General features: G+C 33.6%; 1 non-coding gene across 1 annotated transcript; it reads left to right on the top strand.

Moving 5' to 3' along the window:
- The first annotated feature begins 5,903 nt into the window (after positions 1 to 5,903).
- LOC107943039 (uncharacterized) lies at positions 5,904 to 15,974 on the top strand. The gene is made up of 18 exons (XR_005925647.1): positions 5,904 to 6,258; positions 6,995 to 7,472; positions 7,803 to 7,882; positions 8,641 to 8,832; positions 8,936 to 9,329; positions 9,623 to 9,740; positions 9,816 to 9,888; positions 9,977 to 10,197; positions 10,283 to 10,327; positions 11,600 to 11,675; positions 11,915 to 12,106; positions 12,881 to 12,984; positions 13,111 to 13,198; positions 13,768 to 13,905; positions 14,078 to 14,203; positions 14,870 to 15,040; positions 15,447 to 15,506; positions 15,591 to 15,974. It is a non-coding gene; the product is annotated as an uncharacterized protein (transcript).
- Positions 15,975 to 16,213: the final 239 nt, after the last annotated feature.

Raw genomic sequence — 16,213 nt, forward strand, 5'->3', positions numbered from 1 at the left:
TTTATTTTTATTTTCATTTTTTTTCAATTTAAATTTCTCTTAGTTATTTAATTTCATTTGTTTAATAAACTATAGAAAGGAAAGGGATCGGTTATGCAAAGCCCGTTGAGACGAATCCTGCCAATGAAGAGAATGCCACCCAAAGCACTGAAGGAAGAACTAGAGAAAGTTGAGCCTATCAGCACTGAGACTGACCGTGAGGACGAAGAGGAAGTAGAGGTACAAAGTTACTGCTTGTAAATTAATCTGTAGGATAGAATGAAGTATCTACAATATAGTCCAAGCAAGGAAAGTTTTATTTTTTCTTTCATACATATTGCATTGTGTATATTTGCTATGACATTGTTTGTATATAGATAGTTTGCATATAACTATTCATGCATTGAGGACAATGCATCTTTTACGTTTGGAGGTGTATTATGCATTTAGGTTACATTACGTATCTAGTATGTATGTTTATCCTAGTATAGTTAAGTTGTTTTCCAGTGGAAATACGGAAATATACACACTTTTTCATGCCTTTATAAACTCAAATTTATGCAGTTTTGGTAAAATTCTTGTAGAAAAATCTATAATTATTATAAAATAATTAAATTGTACTTAAATTATGAACATGTTGAATTTTAATTAATTCTATATGAAATTTTGATTAATTTTGATTATTTTCAACAGATTTGCACAAAGGACGAAAATGGCTCGGCAAACACTACTAGAAGTGCAAAAGCTGAGAAGCAATTTTGAAGCATCAAGGAAAATTAATTTTTCAGCTAAACGGTCCAAATTATGTGTATTAATTCATAATATAATTAATTTTAATTTTAATCCAATTTAATTTGGGTTAAATAAATTATTATTGATTAATTATGAAAAGTGGCCCAGTTGAGCTGAACCGAGAAAATCGATCCAACCGAGCACTAGGCAGCCCAAAAACCGTCCACTGCTGACCAAATTACCTTATTTTGGTTGATTATTTGACTTGCAAAATAGCCCTTGAATAATCCTTCAAATTGCATTCAAACCCTTCCACTATTTATGTCTTTCTAGATTGCCCTTACCTTAAAATAGCAAGTTTGAAACCTTCACACTTGCCACATGTGTGGCCGGCCATGGGGGGACTCTGTGGCTGCTGATTTTTGCTAATTTTAGTAGTCATCCCAACCTATAAATACCCCCATTTGTTGCTCACTTCAAACACATCTCAACCATTCTCATCTCTTCACTTTTCTCTCATTTTTCTCTCTTCATTCCCTTCCATTGTTCTTCATTTTCTTCCCTTATTCCCTTTCCGATTTCACCTCTTGAAAGGAGTCAATCAACCACCATTTGGAGCAGCATTCAAGTGTTAACAGAAGCCTCAGTTTGACAAGAACAAGTGGAGAAGGAGGAGTGGAGCAAACTAGTCAAGCCACGAAGAAAAACACCGGATTTGATTATTATTCCCTATCCTTTTAATTTTGTTGTTGTTATGATGAACATGTCTATGAATATTGTGATGTTGAAGATTATTGGTGATTTAAACTGTTCATGAGTATAATAGTACATGTACCTTCATGTTAAATTTTTGGGTGCTTATGAGATGATTAATTGTTTGAATTGGCATAGAGAATAATGCTAGAAGAGCATTATGTTAATCTTCATAGATATGTATGTGCATTAAAATTGCTTATTAAAATTTGTTAATCGGTTGAATTGGCATAAGATATAGTCAAGAGATATGGATTTGGTAGGTAAGTAATTCATAAGTTAGCAATTACTGAGTTACCATGACTTATTCGTAACAACATAAACATGAGTTTAATAATTCTAAGTTAAGAAATGTAATTAATCTAATACAATTATGTCATTTGATTAAATCATCTTTGAAATCGTGCATTGGAGCTTTTATTTTATTTTTATTTATTTTACTTAGTTTAAATCCTAGTTTTAATCACCTTTTCAAATCAAAATATCTTTCTTCACCAGAGTGTTTTTAAAATTGCATTCATAAATAATTCTTTTCACAATCCTTGTGGGTACATATAACTCGACATTATACTTGGTCACTTTATTACTCGTTGCGATTGTGTACACTTGCACGTTTTCGTTGTTCCAGCCAGTGCCATGTGATTATTAAGTACTATTTTATCTACGAGAAGTTCAATCTTTACTTTGATGTTCGGATGATGAGGACCTTATATCCTTTAGTTATCTAGAACATGTGACAGTGGATGGGGGGAGTTTAGCTTAAGTTAGATTGCATGAAATTAATTCTTAAAAATGAGATGTTTCTATACTCCAATTTTTTTATTATACCGAGGTGTTTTTAGATGAACTTAGGGGTTTTTAAGCCAAACTCAGTCATTTTGCCATGACATTACTTAAATAAAGGATAGTAGACACTCCAATGCTTAGAATTACCGAGTAAGTCAACACCACTTTGTTTGCTTCATCGTGCTATTAACTAGAAAGGTGAGTTTGAGTAAGAGTGGTGTAATAAAAAAAAAGGGTACTCCACTATAACAACAGGCTGAATAGCTAAGGAGGTAGTTGTTTGCTCCATCCATCTTTTTAGTCAAAAGCCTTAGCTTCAAGAGTGATCTATATTTAAATTGTGACATGATCGAGTACTAGGTAATTCGATGTATGCTCCATTGTGATTATCAAGTCAAAGAATTTTTGACATGCTAAATCCCCTAATGTTATAAAAGAAAAATAAAAAGAAAATAATAATAATAATAATAAAAGAAAAAAAGAAAAAAAAAAGTACAAATAAATAATTGAAAAATTTGTGAGCAAGGATTACAAGTAACTTGAGTTTAGTAACAATAAGCTAAGTAATTAGGGGATATTTGCTATGGCCAGAGAGAATACATGAGTACTTAGAAATTTGTTTTAAGAACATATTTTCTACGCTACCTTTGTCGAAACGAACTTTGACATTCGACCAAGTTTTTTGAAATGAAGATTGCTGGAGAACTGATGTATATGTTGTTCTTTTAATAGATTATAGTACAAGATAGTTTATATGCAAGGGAAAAATTTTGTGCATTCATGCATTCACATGTATTTTGCTTGAGGACAAGCAATAACTCAAGTTTGGGGGTGTGATAACTCTTGAAAGGTGTTATATTTCATGCTTTTATACCTAGTCAATTGCTTGTACTTAGGTTTATTTTAGTTGAATTTTAGGATATTATTTTAGTATTTTTAGAACATGCATAAGAAGCTTGGACAGTGTTTAAATAATATTATTTGTTACTTTAATTGCATGTGGAAGGGTTATGTTTGGCGGATTGACAGGTGCAAGTTGAGGAACAAGAATAAAAGAGTGAAGGTTTGCCGGGGCAAAAGGTTGGACATTTTGTTAGCACGAATGCCATGGAAATTCCAGAAAGACCGAGTCAACACTCAACGCATACCAGTTCCAGCCCAACTATTCTTGTACCAGAAAAATCTACCTTAAAAAAAGGAGAAGATTTACCCTAGGGAAAAAGCTATAAAAAGCCAAATGAGAAAACTCTAAACAATGAACAAGAGGGAGAGATCTTTAGGCAAGAATAGAGAGTAGTGGCAGAGCAGTGACGGGAAGAGGAAGACGAAGGCAGTCCCTTTCAAACATCACAGAATATTGTGCTGCTGGAGTGTGAATTGGATACGCGAAACTGTCTTCCTGAAGTCTTCTGTATTTCTTACTTTGTTCTTCCGTGAATTGAATGATGAAAATGATGTTGAATGTTATTTTGGTTTTGAATTTTATGTGTCAACCCATAAGCTAAATCTCATTGGATTGGGATTACATGATGACGCTTTTATTTTCTTTAATGGTTGAAGCATATATTTGATTCAATTTACTATTTCATTCAATTGTTTTTTTTTAATTTTTAAATTATATGTGTGCAATCTCTAAACATAAAAGATTGTTCAGCATGCCCATAAACTAAATCTAATTCTGAAAAGGTTGGATTAGTTGATCGAAATTGAATTATATGAGAAAGTAGTCGACCGATACTTGCAGTGGAATCTAAACATAGAGCAGCGTTCATACAGAAGGAAAATAGTGTAAGGTACCATATTAAAAGCTCATAGACATGGGCAAGGTAACTTGAGGTTTTTCTCTCGAAAGAAGCAAACCATTTTAGAACTCTTCTGAGCAGTAAACTGAGTATGATTTTGCTGAGGCATTATTGACAGTAAAGATAGATTCTTAGTTATCGCAACCTTCCAAGTCAACATCATATATCCTTTATTCTTTGTCGTCGTATCTTTACCTTATCATTCTTAGTTATTTACTTGATCGTTTACATAATATTCCCATAATAATTCTCATAATTGCCATAACATTTCTACTCTCGTTTTGTCATAGCATTTCCAGTTATTCATTAATTCAACATATTGCTTACATCATTACTCCACTAATTGCCACTGCATATTTATGATTGACTTTGCCATAGCATTAATCACATTTTATTTTAATAATGGACTACTTTTGTGCCTCAATCTGATTTTCGTCGGAATGATACTCACTCATCACTTTCTTACTTGAGCCAACGTGTATACTTGCACAAATCGCACATCATTTTACATGCGACAAGTATACAACTAGGGCTGACTTTAAGTTATTGTGTTCATTGTCTCATATTTTCTCTTTGCTTCCACAAATTTTTTTTAAAAAGGCCATTTACCTCCATCTTGACTATTTCGGTTGATTGATCGAGTTACAGTAAGCTTCCTTATCGATCGATCGTGCACATACTCTCTTGTATGTATCAAAATTCTTTAGAATGGTTAAACACTCAAATAGAAGTGACATAGGGAGAACATTAAATATTCAATATTTGCAAGCATTTGATTTGTAATTGTAATAAAAATAAAATTAAAAAATATTCAAATATTTAAGGCAACGGATACATATGTTAATATTTAATATCATTCCATTTTTTAAATTTTTATTGCAAATTAAGATGTTGGTCTAGAGGCAAATAATTTGTATTGAGATAATAAAATATTATTTAATTAAAATAAATTATTTCTTTATTTAAATAATTAAAAAACTTATCCCAAATTATCAACTAAAAATCTACCAATTATAAATTCAGGTTGATTGGATTATAAAACAATTATTATAGGTGGTATCCTTCAAGAGACTACATTATCTTTACAAAATTTTAAAAAATATTAAAAATTAATATATATTTTTAAAAATATAGTAATTTTTATAATTTTATAATATTTTTTTGTAAATATATTTAGGTTTTTTCGAATGATTGTGGAAAGTATTTGATAAAGGATAAATTATTAAAATAGCTATTTTTGTTTATCTCAAATTATATTCTAATCATTTATGTTTGAAATGTTACATTTTAGTCGCTTACATTAACGTGTTATAATATTTTAGTCACTGAGCTGTTAAAACATCATTTCAAACAAAAATTTAGGTTCAATTATACAATTAGTCTCATATTTTAGGTTAAATTGCTCAAAACGAAAAAATATGGAGATCAATTGTATAATTTAATTTAAATTTTTTGTTTAAAATGATGATTTAACTTGTCACGTCAGCTTACCGTTACATCGTTAACTGTAATTAACGGCTCAATAACTAAAATGTTACAACACGTTAATATAAGTGACTAAAACGTAACATTTCAAATATAAATAACTAAAATGTAACTTAAAATAAATAAAATAACTATTTTAATAATTTACTCTCGATAAAAATACTAACTATTAATAACATTAGTAAACTTAAACATTGCGAAAAACGATTTACCTTGAAATTTTATGGAAGGTATTTTATTTATTCATGGAATGTATAGGTTTGGGCTTGCATATTTTTCCAATAAAAAAAGATGAAAATATATTCTGTGTATAGCAGAAACATCCTTACAGTTCTTTAAACGAAATTGTATCTACTCTCAGATCGCTAATCAAAAGAATTTTGTTACGGAAAAACATAAAAAATTTAAAACGGGAAGAACCCTTTTCTGGATTTTTCAGTTTTCAGAAGGAATTGGAGACACAAAATTAAAAATTAAAAATTAAAAATTAAAAAAAAGGGAAAGTCCTTTCTGTCTGTTTTGTGATTACTGGTTTCTCCACGTCTACGGATAAAAACAGTAGCCTCTATTTCCTCCGCCACGTCTGCCTCTTCGCAAACACACTCCATTTTCATTTTCTGCCATTTTTCCTGCTATCCAAACGCCTTCAGTTTCCTCCCTCGATTGCTAGCAACTTGTACATGTCGGTTAAATTTCATCACCACAGCTTCGTATCTTCTAGGTATTTAAAATTCTTCCTTTTCATTTTCCCTTATGTTTATTGTTTTCACCTAAGGGTTGTTTAATTTTGGCTCTCTCCAAGTAATTTAGGCTTTTATTTGTGATAATTCCGTATAAAATTAGTCATCGAAGCTATTAATCTTTTTATTTCTTTCTCTTGAAAATGTGACGCTGAAAAATGTTACGTAATGGCGGAAAAGATTTGAACTAGTTTTTAGACAAGTTCTCGTTAATTCATTAATTAATATCTCTAGGCCTGATTGATGGCGAATTGTTTCGTTTTATTTGCAAACCAAACAGCTCAATGATTTTCTTCTCTTTTCTTTTAAGAAAGAAGAAAACCTGGCAAAGCTCATGGCAGTTTTTTGAATTACTTAATTATGCTTGTTCAGCGTTCACGGGTAAGTTTAAAAGTTAAAAGTGAATTACTTCCGAATTTTAGTGATTCCCATTAATTAATGGGCTGTTTTATGGGATTTTAAGTCTAAAACTTTTAAACAAACGATGCAGTAGTTGGTAATGCTTCCACAGAATATATTGTTGCTAATTCAAATAAATAGTTGTAGGCAGAAGTTCCGTTATTGTTTGCGGATGAAACTAGAAACACTCTAGGGGAATGGAAGAAATAAGAAAATGCCTATTACAATAGCAGGAGAATTAAGTTATCTGCTCTTCATGGTATTCCTTTATCAATTTTCTATGAAAACACTTGCACCTTGCTGGTTGTGGTCTTTTAGCAGGTCTTCAAATCCATGGCTTTCATGGAATTCGTTTGGATCTCATGTTTCTTGCAAAAGAATGGCTAACTTGGATTATCTATTGATGAATTGGGGTACTTTAAGGAAGAAATATCTTATAAGGCAGAGTTCATCAGATAACCACAGGCTGTTAGGTTATAGAAGACATTATTCAGCCTTTTGTAAATCAAGACGGGCAGGAATCGGTTTTCCTCTAGCATCAGCTGAAGATGGTGTCACAGTCAATGAGAGTCCGCAAACCAGTACAAGTGCAGATGTAGATGAGATAAGGGTCCAACTGAATCAATCACTGCATGGTGAGGATCATAGTAATGGACTTGTTCAATCTTTACATGATGCAGCTCGGGCTTTTGAGCTAGCAATCAAAGAACAAAGCTCATTATCAAAGTTGACTTGGTTTTCGACGGCATGGCTTGGTGTAGATAGGAATGCATGGGTGAAAACACTCTCTTACCAGGTTTGTCTTGGGTTGTTCTTTGAGCTTAAAAATACGCTAATTTGATGCTTTTTTGCCCCCATACCAGCTCTCAGGTTTTGATTCTTGTAACTGTAAGACTATTTTGTCATTTTTTTCCCAATGCTGATTGTTTATTTTGCACACACTTTCTTTTCACACAACTGAGAGGTGTGATTAGTTATTTTTCTTTATTTCTTTAAATATAACCTTGTTTATTTTACCAGCATATTTAAGAAACAATTTTTCTTGTATGCTAATACACACAAAAAGTATGTACGTGTCCTTCCCAAGAAATGTTTGAGCAAAGTAAATTTTCATGCATTTTCTCAGGCTGCTGTTTATTCTCTACTGCAAGCTGCAAGCGAGATTTCGTCCCGAGGTGATAGTCGAGATAGGGATGTAAATGTTTTGTCCAAAGAAGGTAGTGCATTGCATAAATTTTGTATTTTTTGCAGCTCATTGGTATTTTACTTTTCGTGGATCTTGTTCAAATGTAGGCTATTTTGTGTCCTGTTCTAGTTTTATTATATTTATTTATGACATGTACCATCAATTTGCTTAAACACTTTATGCTTATCATTCATTAGGAAAAAATGAATATTTTCTCACCTTGAAATATGGTTTATATTATAATGCTTTGTTATTTTGATTTGGGTGTGAGTGTTGTATAGGAGTATGTGTCCAACATGGGTGTATAAATTTTTTTTGAAGTTAATTTTTTTTTTTGTGTGTGTATTTGGAGGATCCTTGAAGGGTCATATCCTAATGCCTATGTTCAAATATGTGTCGGACATTGGTAAGCAGCATGGTTATAATTGGCAATACAAGTTACATATTTGTTGTTGGGGTCTGAATCATTTATATGTGACTTGCTATCCTTTGGTTGTTATATAGTACTTGGTTATTTCTGCAGACCAGTATGACAAAAGGAAATTTTGTTTTGTAGTGAAATGTTAAGCAAATAAGGCTTGGTAGTTAAGCAGCAATGTACTTTTTCTTAATCATGGAGGCAAATTACTTTGTAGTACTTGGTTATTTCTGCAGACCAATATGGCAAAAGGAAATTCTGTTTTCATGTTGCTCATTCGTGTGTTTCTAATAAAAATCCAATTAGATAATGCTCTCCTAACCTGTTTTTATTACTTCCCTTTCTATAAAAAAATTTCAGCATTTTCTAACAATCTCATTGGTACAGTTTGTTGCGTCAATCTGCTCCCTTGGAGAGCTTAATCAGGGAGAAACTATCAACCAAGCAACCTGAAGCATATGACTGGTTTTGGACTGATAAAGTTCCTGCTGCAGTGATCTCTTTCGTAAATTATTTTGAAGGAGACCCGCAATTCACTGCCGCCACTGACGTGTAAGTAATCACCTCCTTGCTTCTTCGTGTTAGGCTCTTTATGAATTTTTTGATTCTTGTGAAACTTGTGGTGATATGCCAACTATCTTAATCTGCTGCCTAGGTGTGGGAAAGGCAAGTCCTTGGGTGTAGGAAGTGCAAGTGACAAAGCTCTTCTCATGCTTGCTCTGACTTGTGTTGCTGCAATCACAAAACTTGGTCCTACTAAAATTTCCTGTGCCCACTTCTTTTCTATGATTCCAGACATAACTGGTAGACTGATGGATATGCTGGTTGATTTTGTTCCCATACGCCAAGCGTATAATTCTATAAAGGATATTGGTCTACACAGAGAATTTCTGGTCCATTTTGGTCCCCGAGCTGCAGCATGCAGAGTGGAAAATGATCAAGATTCAGAAGAGGTTATTTTCTGGGTGGATCTTGTACAGAAGCAGCTACAGCGAGCTATAGATAGAGAGAAAATATGGTCAAGGCTAACAACATCTGAAAGCATTGAGGTTTGGAGTTAGAGCTTATGATTTGTTTACAATTTGAGTTATCATGTCGTCTTTTAATCCCTGAAAATGGCATCTTGGTCAGAAGTTCTAAAATAATCTACCAAGTCCATATCTGTTTCTGCTGAATCTATTATTACAAGATGTTTAAGAACCACACCCTTTAAGAATATGATGGCTAAAATTTGAGAACATGATTATTGGAGGATAATTTGAAGTATGGTGGACTGTTAGTTATATCCATAGTTTTTGCTGTGCTAGAGCTTGTCATTGAAAGTAATACTAATTTCTTGCAGGTCTTGGAAAGGGATTTGACCATATTTGGCTTCTTTATTGCCTTAGGCAGAAATACACAGGCTTTTTATCTGCTAATGGATTTGAAGTTATAGATGATCCTATTGAAGGCTTTATTAGGTATCACCTCTCTATTATGATTGGATTTGATTCAATGGCTTAGTTGTGATTTAATTCAATATCCTTTTGTCACAGGTACCTTATTGGTGGCAGCGTTTTGTATTATCCTCAACTTTCTTCCATAAGTTCTTATCAACTGTATGTAGAGGTCAGTGCGCATGTTTTTATGGTAATACCTTTCTACATATATGTTTCATGATGGACTATGAAACCTTATCATACATTTAATTCATTAGGTTGTGTGTGAAGAGCTGGAATGGCTTCCTTTTTATCCTGGAATTTTTAGTGCGTCAAAACAGTTTCATGGACATAAAAGTGCACGAGAAGGTCCACCTAACATTAAAGCTATTCCCCTAGCATTGGATGTTTGTTCTCATTGGATGCAGAGCTTTATTAAATACAGTAGATGGCTGGAAATTCCTTCTAACGTTAAGGCTGCAAGGTTCCTTTCTAGAGGGTAATGGAGTTTAAAGTTCATTATTAAAAATCAATTTGTATCTTATCTCTGTTAAGTAATTATTATTGCTATCTTTATTGTCTAGGCACAATAAGTTGATGGTATGCATGGAAGAACTCGGGATACCAACGTAAGTTTTGGATGTTTAACCAGTGTTAGTTTTCTTTCCTTAATTGTCTCTCTCTCTCTATAGGGCGATTCTGCCCTTCTTTCTAGCACATAGCCCCACATGTCTACCCACATGAGAATTCACTCTCATACTCATGCACATGCATGCTTGCTTGAATTTTTCAAACATTTAAGTAGATTTCATTATAGGATGTCTGTCAGTTACTCAAAAAGTGGATACATGTGAATCAAATAACCTGAACTAAGCATCTGAGAAAAACATGAAGAATTGAAATTTCAATGCACATTTTAGAAAATTTCTACCATTTAGGATAACGCATGTTTGTTTATCTGCAAAATTGCAACTAGATGTGTACTTATGAGTTATAAGAAAAATAAACAGAGTAAATGTACAATATAGTTAGATATCCAGAATTAGGAACACCTGAGGGAAAAAAACCCGAAGCTTGCTGTGTTTCAGATGGAAGAAAGAGCTTCAAGGCACACTTTAGAACTGAGGCTCCAGAAAACTTAAGAAAGCGCTATCTGCTGATAAATATAAACGAGTTAAAAATGTTTGCAAAGGATTTAGAGGGAAAACATTTTCCAAGACATTTTTGAGTTTCAACATGGACAATTCTCATCCTTGTGTTCTGTTGGTCCCTTCTTTTATTTGCTGAAGTAATAAAATCAGGGCTAGTTTTGAGGACTGCCAAGTGCATTATCATGTTTCTGATATGGTTTTACATTGACTTGATCTGATAAGATGTTCGTTTGATGCTACCGCAAGACATTTAGTTGCTCAATTAAGTTCAGTCATCCTCATTCACAATACTCTATGCTAAGAGCTAAAGAAGAATTATCTTGGACTTATGATTATTTAGCCATGAGATTTAACTACAGGGCAACCTGTTAATGTATTAGTGGTCATGGTTCTGCTTTGTAACTTTCTATTGTCATAAGCTCTGATAGTTCTTCATCTTTCCTGTATCCTTGAATCTGTAAGTTCTTTTATCACTTCCTTTCTGCATGAAAAAGTGTCTGATGATTGAAGCCAAGCCAGCCCACTATTTGTATTACTGGAATGTACCTTCTCTTACAGGGATAATTTTCTTTTATGTTTGTCATTTTATTTATTTTGGTGTTGTGCAAAAATGATGCGGTTAGTCATTGGATGTCATGTCTATTACCTGCTTCTCATTCTCTTCTTATAAAGTCTTGCATTTATTGGACAATGGTGCTTTATATCTTATTATTGCTGATTGCTGACTATACTTGAGAAAATGTGATGCAGAAGGGAAATCGTTGAGACTAGTGCCGTTGGTAGAACTGGATTAGCAATTGAGAAAGAATCAGATTCGTTTGATAAGGTTCCTCCTCCCTTTGAAATTAGATTCATTTGAAAGTAAATTACATGTAGTTTGCAACTTGCTATTGTGCCTATGCTGGTACTATATGCTCTAGCATATCTGTTGTTAGCTCTTGTCCTTTTTTTATGGATCCTAGGAGGAAAGGAACTGTTGTTCTCATAGGTCCTGCAGTCCTAATGTGTCTTTATTTTAAAATTGTTGAACGGTTCTAATTTGCAATGACATTATGTTGTTTTCAGGCATTAGAGAGTGTGGAAGAAGCTCTGAAAAGGCTGGAAAACTTGCTTCAAGAGTTGCATGTTTCAAGTTCATCGGCCGGGAAAGAGCAATTACAAGCTGCTTGTTCTGACCTGGAGAGAATAAGGAAGCTAAAGAAAGAAGCTGAATTTTTGGAGGCATCTTTCAGAGCAAAAGAAGCTTTCCTTCGACAGGTTTCTTCCTATCCCCTCCTCCCTCTTTTTCAGTTATTCTATTTGTTTTTTGAATGCCATATGTTCTAATGGTGCCTTCACTATGAAATTAATGCCATGATGTCAAGATGTTTGGGCTTTTCAGTTCCTTAAGTAGAAGATAAATGCTTGCCTTTTGGCTTAAAAAAGTGCACTTTTGTGCTTGGCCTAGCATAACTAATATCATGGAGTTAGTTACGGGGCAGCAGTACATTAGCCATGGATTACAGACTTGGCTATCCCATTTATTTTCTTTTTTTTAAATCAGGCTGGCTTTGCTACAATCTAAATAGTCTGGTTCAAATTGAAAATAACGTAAAACTATGGGTTTCTTCCCATGTAATTGGGTGTTTCACTTTCTTTCTTGGCAGCTCATGCCCAACTCTTGAATTTTGCATCTATATTGTTCTTACTTACTGAGTTGATCTCACAAGTCAAGTGACACCAATTCTAACATGAAAACCACATATCCTAAAAATGACAAGCAAAAAGGATATGTCTCATTTTTGTTTTACTTTTTAATAATACTCAATATTCTTTATTTATTTATTTATGAAGACTACATTTTAAAAGGGGGGGGGGAGAGAACTACAATTACATTAGAGAACTCTCTCTTCCCTTTTAAAACACTTTGGATTTTTATTTTTATTTTTATTTTTATCAAGAACATGAAATAGTGGGCAAATTCAAGTACACACTATACAGCATATTTTTCAGTTTAGTTGCAATTCATGTAAAATCATTATTCCCACGCAGGAAGAGGGAGATGGGAGTTCTCAATCCTCTGTCAGTGAGCAGCAGCAGTATCCAAAGGCAAAAGCCAGAAAGAGTGCTATGGTAACAAATGATAGAAGCAGCAGGTAGCAACTTCTGCAGTAGATTGTAACTCTTGCCTACTTTTTTTTGGAACTTGTCTTTTATTCTAATTCAAACAGTTCAGTATTCTGCTACTAATGCCTCTTTATTATTTGTCTTTTTACTCTTAGAGTTGTCAATAAATCTCGTGGGTTATGGAGCTTCTTACACCCTTCAACGCGGAAACCTGACACCGAGTCATCAGCTCTTGAAAAATCGGTATGACCTGTCTCTACAAGCATCATTTTACACTTATTGATCTTGTGCTTATCCTCTCAGTGTCAGACTTTTTCTTCTTCTGTTCTCTTTCACCATGCAGGACCTGGCCTTAAACTCTAATTTCAGGGTTCTTAATGACTAGGCCTTTCATTTCTAAAAATTATATCTTTGAGCTGTCTGTGTGGTTGCAAAGTGAGACTTGCTTTCGGCATTTGTTTCAATAATAAAATATTATAAAGCTGTGACGTCTCATCAAGCTTAAGTTGTTTGTATATTCGGATGGAAGATTGGTACTTGAGCACTGATTGAAAGTTTGAGGGTCTGTACTCTAACTAAAAGTACAGAGAAGTTTAGGCGTGTTTTCTTAGTGATGGACCTGGAAATTTGACCAAATTATGTTTAAAACAAAAACAGTTCTTTCTTGGATGCACAACAATGATAGAAAATTCTTGGCTTTTGAGTTCAATTGTGGTAACACAAATTCCTGAAGGTAAAACATTTTTTTGTGCTGTTGGGAATCTCAATGTTTTTATTTAAGTTAAAGCTACTTGCAATTTTGTTATATGCAGGGAAATGAATTTGTTGAGCAGAATGCTTCTAATATTGGTGGTGAACCAAATGAAATCCGCCGCTTCGAACAATTAAGGAATGAACTGATTGAGCTTGAGAAACGTGTTACAACAAGTGCTCAGACAGCATATGAGGAGGTATGCTCACTCTGTTAATGGTTGTAGTCCTGTAAATTCAATATAAATGACGTGCTCATTATAAGAACAAGAAACATGATGATGCATAATAAGTTAAACCTTGACCTTCAGAATAGCTTTGATTCTTCATCCATGTTTTCTAACTTGCTTTTCCTTTTTCAAATTTGGTCAGGATATTAAGGTTACAGATGGTTATCCTGGCTCTATTAATGATGCTGGCCATGCTCAAGTGGTTGAGGTTCAGAAGAAGGAAAGTATTATTGAAAAATCATTGGTGAAGATAAAAGAAACAAGCACGGTATGAATATCTTGTGGATTTCCATAGATAAAATAATTTAGTTTGACTAATTGATACTAAACTTTTCAAGGGCTTTCAGAACTTTTCTAGATAGTCCATGGCAGATCTTATTTCTTTTGGGATAATACATGATAGGGCTTTTTGGGTTGGTTTTAAGGGTAGAGGAACTTTCTGCATTTTAAATTCTAGCATATGATTTGTTTTCCCATTTAATGATAACTCAGTAATCGTAAGGTCTTATCTAATGGCATCCAACAGTTTAAGCTCTTATTTTATCAAAATTTAGGTGATACTGTCTGTAATTCTGGTTTCAATTCCTGGTTCTGCATGCCAAAAATTGTTACTTTATGTAATATTAATGAGTGTATTTAATCGTCTGTCCTTTCTTTGTGCCATACATGACATGGGTATATGGGAAATTTGTGCAATAGGTTACATGTGTTGCTGTCTCTACAGACAAGCTAACTTTTGGATTGTTCATATTATTATATTACTCCTTTTACTTAAAGGAATCTGAGAAGAATTAAGGTCAATTTTTTTAAATGATCTGTGTCGATTGTTTCAAATTCTTCTGCAATATTTCATGGTCTGACTACTTTTGTGGTGTATCACTGTTTCAAATTGAGAAGTCATGAGATGTCATCTGAGTCATTTACCAATGAGCAGGATGTCTTGCAAGGATCTCAGCTTCTAGCCATTGATGTTGCGGCTGCAGTGGAGTTGCTTGGAAGGGCTCTGATAGGGGATGAATTAGCAGAGAAAGAAAAGAAAGCCCTCCGCAGAACCCTAACTGATTTAGCATCAGTTGTTCCAATTGGTTTTTTGATGCTTCTTCCTGTAAGTTAAAATACAGTGTTCTGTCAACAATGTCTGCCAACGCATTGCTGATTAATCACTTTTGCCATCATGGAATCACCTCTTAAATTATCATCTGGGGTCAATAACAAATGCAAATAATCTAACCGCATGAGTTGGGGATTGAAAATTGAGTTCAGAGAGAATACTCTTACTATAATTTCATATTGAAGCCCTTGTTCATGTAACTTATAACAGTTTCAAGTTTCTCTGGAGGCTTTTATTTTATTTTTTATTCTTTTCTTAACTATACAAAGTAATGAAGCATATATAAACATCTAGCATGTAGTTAACTTTTGTTTGCAACATTTCTAATCATCTTTTATTTACAGTTAAATTTATCATCAAGCTACTGTCTTAATCTGATAGTTAAAGTTATGTCCTGCAGGTTACAGCTGTTGGGCATGCAGCCATTTTGGCTGCCATTCAAAGATATGTCCCGTCCCTGGTGTGTCATCTGTCTTGTTAATTGTCTCACTTTGAGCATTGAACATCTAGTATTCTCAATGGTTAATAATTGGTTTTATGTCAGATACCATCCACATATGGATCTGAAAGGTTGGATCTCTTGAGGCAGCTTGAGAAAGTGAAGGAACTGGAAACCAGTGAAGCCAACTCTGAAGAAAATATAGAGCAAGTAGCCTGAATAGCAGTGGAGATCTTGCACAGTCTTCAAAATTGAAACAATTCTCTCCATATATGGTAACACAAATGGCTTCAATTTATTTGTTTTTATTTCTTCTCTTTTTTTTTTTGTGCTGTTGGTCCTCCATCGCAGTTTGGGGATTACCTCTGTCAAGCCAGGAGAATTTGAAGGAAAAATGATAATATTCTCTATTGATTTGATTTACACGATATATACAAAATACTATAAACTCTACAAGGAAATAATATAAAGTCTAATATCTAAATATCAGCTAGAATTCCCAAATGTCAACATTTACAACCTGTTAACACTCCGTAAGTTGGAGCATAAATATCATACCTAGCTTGTTACATAGGTATTAAACTTGATTCCCGTAAGGCAGTTTTGTGCAAATATCACCATGTTGGTTTTCGATTTTTAGGTAACCAGGTGAAATTAGTCCTTGAAATATTTCATGACTTAAAATGGCAATCATCTTAAATGTGTTTTTTTTTCGTTCATGGAGTACT

This window comes from Gossypium hirsutum, chromosome A04, assembly GCF_007990345.1.
Source record: "Gossypium hirsutum isolate 1008001.06 chromosome A04, Gossypium_hirsutum_v2.1, whole genome shotgun sequence".
Taxonomy (NCBI): domain Eukaryota; kingdom Viridiplantae; phylum Streptophyta; class Magnoliopsida; order Malvales; family Malvaceae; genus Gossypium; species Gossypium hirsutum.